The sequence below is a fragment of the Athene cunicularia genome (genome assembly GCF_003259725.1).
Source record: "Athene cunicularia isolate RWA chromosome 21 unlocalized genomic scaffold, athCun1 chr21_part1, whole genome shotgun sequence".
Taxonomy (NCBI): domain Eukaryota; kingdom Metazoa; phylum Chordata; class Aves; order Strigiformes; family Strigidae; genus Athene; species Athene cunicularia.
In genome coordinates, this window is record NW_020799127.1 from 1,510,800 (window position 1) to 1,521,260 (window position 10,461).

The following is a 10,461-nucleotide window of genomic DNA, read 5'->3' on the forward strand; positions in this document are numbered from 1 at the left end:
CCCCCCTTTTTTTTTTTTCTTCTTTATCTGCCTTTCAACAGGAAATTGGTTTTTTTCCTTTCACATAAGGCCTAGTTTCATCCATGAAAGTAAAGGTTTCCTAAATTCCATCTGCGAGCTTGAAAATTCAAATATGTATCTTTTGGTACTACCTCCCTGCTGCATGTTTTGCTTGTTAAACCAGTATTTTTATAGAGACTCCAGAAACAAAATTACGTGACTTCATTTTACAGTGCTATATAACCTGCACCATACTGTAATGAAACAGCATGATTGCAACTGAATTTTAATTGATATTATTGTAATAAACAGGTTTAGAGTTACCAGAAATCCCTCCCACTCTGACAAGTTGACCCTCAGCTATTCCATATTCCTACTCATTTTTATTCTAAGCTTTCAGAAATAAGAAAGTAGCAACATTACACAGCAAGATTAATTGTACAAACAGCACAGCAACCTAAAAATAAATTCTGCCTAATCTATCTTCCTACAAAATTAAATTGTTGAAAATTAGAAAGACAATAAATCCAGAATAAACCCCAAATTACAGGAATACAAACCTAGGTAGCACACATTTTATGCACTTGTTGTTAGTGTGCAGTTCATCAGAACAAAAGGAAACAGTTTAATGACACCACACTTCAGGTGTAAACAGCAAAACCTGTCATTCAAATTTGCTGATGGAATAAACAGGACAAAACCTCAGAATTGGCCTAAAAGCTTATTAACAAATTATTAACAAATCAAGAACCAGACCAAAAAGGAAAGGCACAAAGTCCATCTCCAAATATTCCTGCAGAACGCTGCTAAACAAGGTGAGACCTCCAGCCTCCAACAAAAACCCCAAAACGCATCTGTAACAAACGGGGTTTGAAGGCTTTCGAGTTTCTTTGGACATCGTTATTACCTTTAAAACAGCTTAAGTTGTTTAAAACCTGTTGAAGCCTGGCTTGATAAGCATTAGCAGCACAAAAGCAGCTGTTATATTACTTATTTAGGTACCATTTGAGCTCACACTCATGCTGTTGGCCAGTTTAACCACACTGGGCATTAAATATATTTATCCTTAGGTTAAAAGGTGATCTGGGTGGGCCAGGCATCCATACATGGGGCACCGTGCACTTTGGGTTTCCCCGATAAAAATTCCAGCCTCCAACTCCGAAACCTCAGTAACTGCTCAACATCATTACATCCCTTCAACCAAACCAAAAATTAGTAAGTCTGATTATCAACCCTAGCTGGGGTCCTCCAAACACAGAAGGGATCATTCCAGTAACTCAGACCCAAATTCGGTCTGTTTGAAAACCATTGCTCAGATGCAGTCATCAGCTGGACTGTGTCTAGGTTTATTCTTATGATTCATCTGCTCTACTGAAATCACTCTAAATTTTGTAGGGCCGCAAATATTATTTTGGGCTCACACACTCCCTCTACTGGCTCCCTGCACACTATTAAAATTATTTTTGCCTGAACTTTTTCTAGCAAAACAAATCATGATTCATTTCAAAATGAAGGTAAAACTGCATGCTAGCCAGAAAATGAGAACGATCCCTAAACAAGCACCTAAAAGGCTTTGAGACTTGAAAATAGAGGATTTTACAAGAAAATGTGCAGATGTTTCTGCCGTTTAACATACACTGTCTGAGGATAAACAGTTTGCACAGTAGCTGTCTGGATAAAAGTATCCCATGCGATTTTCAGTACCTATCCAAATCTGTGATGATTTATCGGCAGAAACTCCTGCTCAATAACACCAAGCAAACACATGACAACAGATTCTGGAAATAATTGTCACCTCCCTCGTTCATCAAGATAGTGCAGCAGCTCTGGAGCTCAGGGGCAGCACTTGGAAAGTTGCAGTTTAATTATTTTTGAGGACAGCCTGTAAAAATGACACAGCACTCCTTACTTTCTACACACATCTCTTAAACCTAGCAAAACGACTAAAATTGGTTAATCTGTATATAGGTTTCAGGCAAATGAAAGCAAATTTACAGCTGAACCACGAGGAAAACACATGCTACTGATCTAAAAGCCAGACTAATTTTGACTGTGCAAAAAATAAGTCTGCAAACACAACATCACTTCTGTAGTTACATTTCCATAGAGCCCAATGCCCATTTCTGTGTCCAAACAGCCCAGAAAACCTGCCCAGGCAAAACAGTTACACATAAAGCATGGAAATACCTTGGAGAGTAAGTTTTGCTAACAAAACTAGGAGGTACTCAAATGTATTGAGGGACTTAATTCCTGATTTTTTGACAGACTGCATGAGATGCTTATTCGTTGTGGTTGGGATTTTTAAAAAAATAAAATCTTTTCTTTGCACAGTATAACCCAATGAATCCAAACAGCTGCTCCCAGCACAATTCCCACTAAAGCTGCTGCCCACGCGGAGGAAACCGCAGTCCCCGAGGTGCCCACGTGTCAAAGCAAACACTGCCACAGGAAAGCAGCCCGCAGCAAGTGTCAGAGTCCGACCCGGCGCACGACTTCCTTGGCCGGGAAAGCCCTGGATCACATCCACCTCCTCCAGCTCAGCCAGCAAAACAGGCAGCTCGGGAAGCAGCAAAATGTCATTTCCTACTGATACATCACTCCTGGTTGAGTCTCCACCGCCTGCTGCAATGGTGCTGGGGGTGTTGGACCATTTTCCTCCCCGGTAGCTCCTCTGGTCTCCAGGATTTGGAGCTTTGTCTTCAGCAAGGGCACTCCCAGGGTCTTTCCTCTCCCATCCTGTGAAACTTGGGGGGAACTGAGGGTCTTTGAGACCTTCATCCTTTCATTGAATTAGGTAGAAAAGGGGCAACAGGAATTAGCGTGAGGGGGAAAAGTAAACTGCGTAAGCCTTGTTTCCAAGAAAACCAACCCTGGCAAAAGCCCATTGAGAGACAGACACACACTACTGCCCACAACTTCCTTCAGAAATTACCAGCACTTCAAGAGACTCAACTAATGAGCGTTAATACCCATGCTGCAATGCTGTCCATGTAAATCAGGCAGCCTCTTGTTGCTTTAAGCAGTAGGACCACCAGTCAAGATTTAAGTTTCCAACTTCACTACAAAATTCAGGCTTAAGGTTTTGCTGTGGGAACAAAGAATGAAGTTTTAGAGCTCAGGAAAATTAAGCACACGCTAGGTCAAGGTCAGGGTTTACCAGTGGGGCAACTTGTCATGCAGGTGCTCACATTCAAGCCTCTGGTTCCCCCCCCGGCGACGTGGTCTCTGGCTTAGCACACGCACACGAAGGAGGAAGGATACGGAAGAATTTCATTTTTGCAATAAACAAAGTTATTCTGTAGCCTAAATTCACAAACCACAACGTTCCTCTATCCACTAAGAAACGGAAATCACAAGCAGCCCTGAGACATTTAATCTCAAGTGAAGATAAGCTCAAGGGTACTGACTTTCAGGCCAAAGAAAGGATGTGCTGGAAAAAGCCATGTATTAGCGTAAGCTTGGTAGCCAACGTTTAATTTAAATCAATATCCATGGCTTTCAGAGGGACTGCTGACTTTGCAGCAGCGTGCTGATGCAATGTTTTTCATCTTTGTTAGCAAGCAGGGCACCAAGATATCTAATACCATCTCGACACGGACATTATCAGCGTACGAGCACTGCAAATGACGTTCCCCTCCTGATCTTAACTCCTAACAGACGAACTGCTCGGCGGTAACATGTATTGTGTGTCTAACAATAAAAGCATGTTTTTGCAATGTCCACTCGCCTAATCACATCAAATAAATTTGTATGCCACCTCCAAACTAGTTCGCGTAATTCCTAGTGGAAAGCCTTTGATGAAAGCTGCCAACTATGGAGTTAACCATCTGGCAAATATTGCCCAGGAGCAGGGCTGGATCACACCAAAGAGAATTTAAAGGCAGATCTGTTTGCTAAACACTGACTGCAACAATACAGAAAGTATTTTCCCTCTCTCTCAGCGCTGGGAAAAAAAAAAAAAAAAGAGTTTATATCAACAGAGATACACCCAGCCAGAAAACCCTCTGGCCACGTACCTGCCCAACACAATCTTAAACGGCTTCACGCATTACAGAAGTGCAGCATTGGTGGGTGTCCCAGCGCCTGGCTCGTAAGTGCTACAGCGGTAATTAACCCCATTTTATAGGTAAACGAACAAAAGCACCAAGAAGCCGAGGTCAAGCAAGTCCTCAACTGCACCGGGATTACAATACTGGAGGTTTCTGGCTGCCTGACCTATGCTGAAGAAATTAGGCCACCGCCTCTCCCGAGTTAAGATGAATATGCAGATAGTGCCAAGAGCTCTGTTTTATTTTTGACGGGTGAGCTGGAAACAAAGACACGCTAATCAAAACATAAAAGGGTGATTGAAAAGAGTAAGATTCATGAAAAGCAAGCACAGAGCTTCCAGCGCCTGCCTTGACACCTACCTTGAGGGCTTGAGCATATGAATTCAGGATGTGGCTGAATTCATCACTGGGCTTTTTTAGCAGAAGATATTAACTAGGAAGGGCAAACACCCATCAATCTCTGCAAATATAAGGCTACGTACCCCCTCATCACTCTGTGCAATGTGGATGGAGAGACGGTGCCTATGGGTCCACGGGCACAAGACGTGTGTGCCAGAGACCTCAAAGAGGCAAAGAGGCAAACACTGGCCTCAAGGCGGGACTGGCTTAGAGGCAGTGTGCCTTCTAGTCGCTCAAAATCCTGCGGAGCCATCATCAGCTCAGTGACTGGCAGTCTAGACTGCGTCTCTTTTCTTCACTGTCAATATGGTGTTGGCAGCCACACTGCGAGAGCTCTTCTCCCAGCACCAAAGCTTCTGCTAAACACAATTCTCCCATAAACCAGCATCTTGGTGGGGAAAAATCCCAACCAGCTCCCAGCAAACAGCAATGTCATTTAAAGCGAGTAACAGAGGATTCCTTTAAATCTTTCAGGAGGTAAAGCAAATGGGAAGGGAAGGATACTTTCCTCTTCGGCAATACAAGCGTGCAAAAGAGCCCACAGGGTGATAGCGATTGCAACCCTATTATTATAAAACAGGAAGGACTGCTACACGTCCCCTCTGACACCAGGGCTTTAAAGGACAAAGAAATAGGGCTAAAGCCCCAGGGAAAACCCAGATGCCTCAGCATGAGGGGTTGCAAACAGCACGGACATCACCACCAAGCAGACCTTATAAGCAACTGAGCCACCTACAGGAAAATACAACCAAGCAATTCAATTTTAAAAAGGTTTCACAAGAGCTAGTTTGACCCATGCAGCAGGCTGGATGAGGATTTGCTGCTGTTTCCACATATTTTGAGAATTTGCTTTTCTTTTCATAGGATTTAAAAATTTTCCAGCTAATGAAAAAGGCTGAGAAGCAAAAGCACTGCAGGTTAGGGGTGCATCACCACTGAGAAAAGCAAGGATTATATTTCTATCCTATATGCCAGATCTCAACTCTTGCTGTTTAGTCAGGCTTAAAAATACTAGGTGTTAAATACTAAGAAAGAGAAGACCCAAAAAAAAAGAGTCAAATCCACATTACATTAACAAACAAATAAAAATTCAGGGAAATTGTGCTAATTTCAAATTCATCCCTATCTCTTAATCAAAAACTGAGCTTCCTCCAGCAGCCCAAGATCTCCCTTCATTAACATCCCAAAAGAGAGCGCTCCTGCCACCCCAACAGACACCCTTTCCTAACTGATAATCACAGACTGGCATCACACCGAGCATGAGAGCATGGCAAACCACATATTATGAAACCCCAGGGATTTCACAGCATCCAAGAGCCAGGTTCAGAGCAGGCTAAAGCGTCCCTTGTGTCCCCTCCCGAGCCACAACATATGTCTGTGTCTGCAGAAAAGGTCACCACGGCTCTGAAACCTGAAGGTCCGGGAGGTTCGCAGGAGTCACCAGCAGTGCTCACCACAGAGAAAGAAAATAGTTGGCCTAAAAACAAATGCAGGAAGAGCATGCATTCAACAGAATAGATTAAAGGTGGCTGCTCGACAGAGGGATTGAACAAAATAATTGCAGAATGGATGCGACAACAATGGTACAGAAGTAGCTGCTGTTTGGTTTTCTAGTTTAAGGTGTTCTGTGCAGGCGCCTTTGCGTGCTGGCAAAAGGATCTGATGTGCATCAGACACCAGCAATAAGAAAAAACAGATTCACGGAAAAGTTTTGACTGTTGCAGAATTATTCTTTTTTAAACAAGCTTGATACCCTGCACACGCTCAGCCCCCTCACTGCAAGGATAACTGCACCTAAGGGGTTCATGATCCTTCATTAAAGCACAGAGAAATCACTTGTATCGTTGCAGGCTCTCCAGCATGATAAAAAGCCAACTGCAACGATTAATATGTATCACAGATTCCCTGATGTAAAAAGTTTCGAGACACACAGTTTCTTCCCGCAGTCACTCTGACTTAACAGCAAGATTTTTACAGTTATGAGCTACTTTTTACCCCCAAACCACTCTGCAAACCAGAGGCAATCTTACGCCTGCTGAAATGTGTCACTTGCAGACAGTCAGCAAGGGCAAAAGAAGAAATTTCTGCAGCTTCACAGGGAGTTTTGCTTTGGCAGAATGGGTAACACAAAATGTGGATTTTGCTAAGGTTATTGTGTATTTTTGGTAAGGATCTGCAGCATTCAGTGACAGCCTCTTGCTTCTACACCTCTGGTACAAGAAGGCAGCCCAGCAGCAGGACATCTCCTAACATCGTCCCTTCACAACCAACTCAAATAAAAGCATCCTTTCACCAAACACAACTTGCTGTGGAGAGCTGGGGTACCCTTAAACACATCTCAGAGCACTGACGAGGCTGTCGCCACTGATCTGAGGTTTGACAAGACTAGCAGCACATCAATATTAACCTAATGAGGAGCCCCAAATAAATACAAGTAACTCTACCAACTTAACTTTAAGCCTTCAAAACCCCACATCATCACAAAACATGCACAGGCACAGAACAAAATAAGCCAGACAAATGTTTCAAAATGAGTCTGAAACATCTGAAGAGATACAGCATGTCTGGGCTGCAAATCACTGTTGCCTGAACATTGTTAAGTCACAGATGTTTCAGTAGGTGTTCAGCTAGCAAAGATAAATATTTTAAAAATTGCCATAGAAATGGGGAAGCGAATACAGTCCACAGCACAGTCTGATGTGAATTAAAAGCTCTAGGAGAACATTTGCAGCTCTTGAAATAGCAAGCTCCTGAAGGCAAGATCCACATTTTCTGCATCTTGATCAACACAAGCCACAATTTTCGATGAGGATGTGTCACCCCACTCTCCTTTAATCTGAGACACAAGCAAGTTCAAAAGGGATTTTGACCTGAATTTCTAAACTACATCAAAAAGCTGCATTAGCTGTTAATGGCAGCAGAGCCCAGCTACCTTGATGCATCTCTCGGGGACATCACGAACTGCAGACAGTCCCACTCAAGTCAGAAAACATACTCCAAAAGGAGCTCTTACCGGGAGAAACACCCATCGAGCATGTTATCAGGGCCACCAGAGTCCTCTTTTCAAAGGCTTTTATCTAGATTTGGACCAAATCTGAGCCCAGCCCTGGCTTTAACACCTTTCATAAGCCCTCAAAGACATCCTCACAAGACGCTGCATTTCAAAAGCCCAAGGGCTTGAAGGTTATTTATGTTCAACCTTTAGAAAATTTATTAGCGCAAAATCTGAATCGATGTTTTACAACAAAGCCTGCCATGACTAAATACACAGGGAAAAATAACTTCCCTCAGAAGGCACAGCTCTGTTTACACAGAAAGTGGGAAGCCTTTTCCAGCAGCACTCGCTCACATCCTGTGGAAGTGGCTGGAATTGGCAGCAGGCAAAGCAGGCTGCACTGAAACCCAACGCCTTTTTGAAGCCCTGAAAACAGACCTTTACAAATCACTCGTGTGCTGGGAATGCACAAAGAACAGACCATGCCCATCTTCCTACCCCAAGGCTACAGCTGGTGTCACTCCTGTTAAAGGTGAAGATATATATACACTAAATGTCCTGAGATTAAGGACAGGGCAGTTGAGCACATCCTCACTATCCTTGGGAACAAACACTCCCCTCCAGAAGGCGCCTGATGCAGCAGCTAGCAATACCGGTGACTTGAAATCCCCAAGTCAAAGATAACACACGTTCAACAGCGGCAATAAACCATCCTAATCTTTATACCAACCACAGGCAGGATGGTAACATTTGTTCTGCAGGCGAGATTTCTTCTAGGCCTTCTCCAACAGCCAAATACAGAGAAAATTTGAGTCCCAGAGACTAAAGGCTCTAGTAAACTCAAATTAAAAATGCCAAATTACACATACTGCCCTTAGAAGTCCACGAGAGAAAACTAGCGCTATATTAAAACCATACTGTGTCTTTCAAACCCAAGTGCTTCACTTGCCACCATGGAAAAAATGCTGCTCGGGCGGAGTCACCCATCAGTTAAAATACCAGGTAATACAGCAGGAAAAACACGCACAAGCATCTTCATTATGCGAAAACAACTGCTGGATGCGATTCTGCTTCTGCTAGAAGCATGCAGATACAAAAGCCCTAGTGAACAGGATTGAACCCAATGCAGAAACAACTGCAATTTTGCCCTCTGAAAGCGAGGCATCATCCTGTCTTGGAAATATCACAGAATCCTGCCCAAGATCTTGATCTCTTTCTCCCAATTCTGACACCAGAGAAAGACCAACCACAGGCAAACCTGAGGGACACAACCTAAGGGAAAGCCACCGGTATTCAGCCTTTCTCTGACACGAGCATAAGGAAAAGGAAGGAGAGATGATGGTGGGAACACACATGGCTACGGAAATGAGGCAATAGCAGCGAGTCTCTTAACTCTTGAATTAACATCCCGCTCAGAGATTTGGCTCTCTAGAAGGGCCAAGCCTGAGCTGGGACTGCTGTGCTGTGATATAAAGCAGTTCATTAGGACACTGCAGCTTCATCACCAAATCAGGGCTTCACGAGGCCACCTGCAAGGCAGAGGATCGATTCAGGCTTTGGGCTCCATCGCTCTTGAAGGGCAGGCTGGCTAAAGACATTGTTACACCCAGGTTACAAATTTAGGTCAGCGGCACCTCAAGTGTAATTTATTTTAATTCATGTCCCCTTTAGTAAAGGGGATGACTTCCAGCTGCTGACCTGAAGCATGAGCCAGAATCACCAGTGATAATTAAAACTATTTTAATACAAACAACATCCCCAGTGATCAACTGGGTTATCTTACAAACAGAAGACTAACAAACTGATTCACCATACTGCAGACAAGCATTTCAGTTTGCATGACTTCTCTTTTGTTCTTCCTCTGAGCATTAATTAGAGTTTAGATTATTAAGAGCAAGATACTAAGACTCTGCTCCTGCTCTTGTGGCTCCTAAGAAATTCCCTGCCCTATTTGAAAACCCAAACAGGCTTGAAGCAAGACACTTCACCCCGGAGAGGTTTGGCCAGCATCTTGAAGGCAGCATGAGATAATCCCCCCGCGTGAGACCTGCATATCAAGACGAGTCCCTGCAGTGTCTGCTCAGACCAGCCCCGTTGTGACAAAAAAATATAACAATAAAGCAAGCCATTCTCAAATCACCAACAAGAGATTAGCAGTGAAGACAATGGGGAGTAATACCCTAAACCCTGTCGGGCTGATTAACACCAAACTTGCCACCACTACTGATTTAACACAACACTTTCAGGACCAAAACAAATACATACACACACATAAGGTGAGCAGCACGCGAGGCACGAACGCAGATGTGAGTCGGGATGTGGATTCACAGAGTTATTTGGAGAATAACTGGAGACTGAGCCTCACCTTTGTTTTTATACGTAGGAGACGTGAGCCTTCGGGGCAGCCACAGCACCCCGCAGCCTCCACACAGCCGGCAGCACCCGTCGTGTCCCCCGTCCCCCCCCAACAACTTACACCTTGGCACTGCCCAATGCCAGTGATGATTTTGGGGGGGAAACCTGGACTTTTGGGGAAGGGCAGGTTTTGCCCACCCCCAGCACGAAGGAAGACCCGGGTCTGTCTTCACCTTGTCCCCCTGTCCTGGGGCTGCTGCTGCTGCCCTTCGCGGGCAGGTAAGGGGCCTCCCCACCCTCACAGGGACAAGCAGCCCTCGGGGGGTAGGGGGACAAAACCCCAGTGGCTCTGCCCTCAACAGGAAACACCCCCCAAAAAGAGGTAAAGGGGGAAAAGAGGAGCTCAACTCCCCCCCGCTCAAGCCCTCAAACGAGGGGTCCACTCCAGGCGAGGCCTGTCCCGCCTTAAGGGGCCTGGTGGGCCGGGCCCGCCGCCCCGCTCCCCAGGGAAGGGACGCTGCTCCCCGCCGCTCCCATCCCTCCCCGCCCCGGGAAGCCGCACCGCGGGGTCGCTCACCTGCCGCCGGCCACCGCCCGCCGCGGCTGGGCCGGGCCCTCAGAGCTGCAGGTGCCGGGGCCGCCGCGTCGCCCGGGTGACGGCTC

At 45.2% G+C, this 10,461-nt stretch overlaps 1 protein-coding gene across 1 annotated transcript in view; it reads right to left on the bottom strand.

Annotated features, from left to right (window-relative positions):
• Positions 1–10,455, bottom strand: part of FBXO42 (F-box protein 42) — a 49,885-nt gene extending 39,430 nt beyond the window's left edge. The window contains exon 1 of the mRNA XM_026862846.1: positions 10,376–10,455. The gene's annotated coding sequence lies outside the window, so the exon portion shown is untranslated. The remainder of the gene's footprint in view (positions 1–10,375) is intronic.
• Between the last annotated feature and the right edge of the window lie 6 nt (positions 10,456–10,461).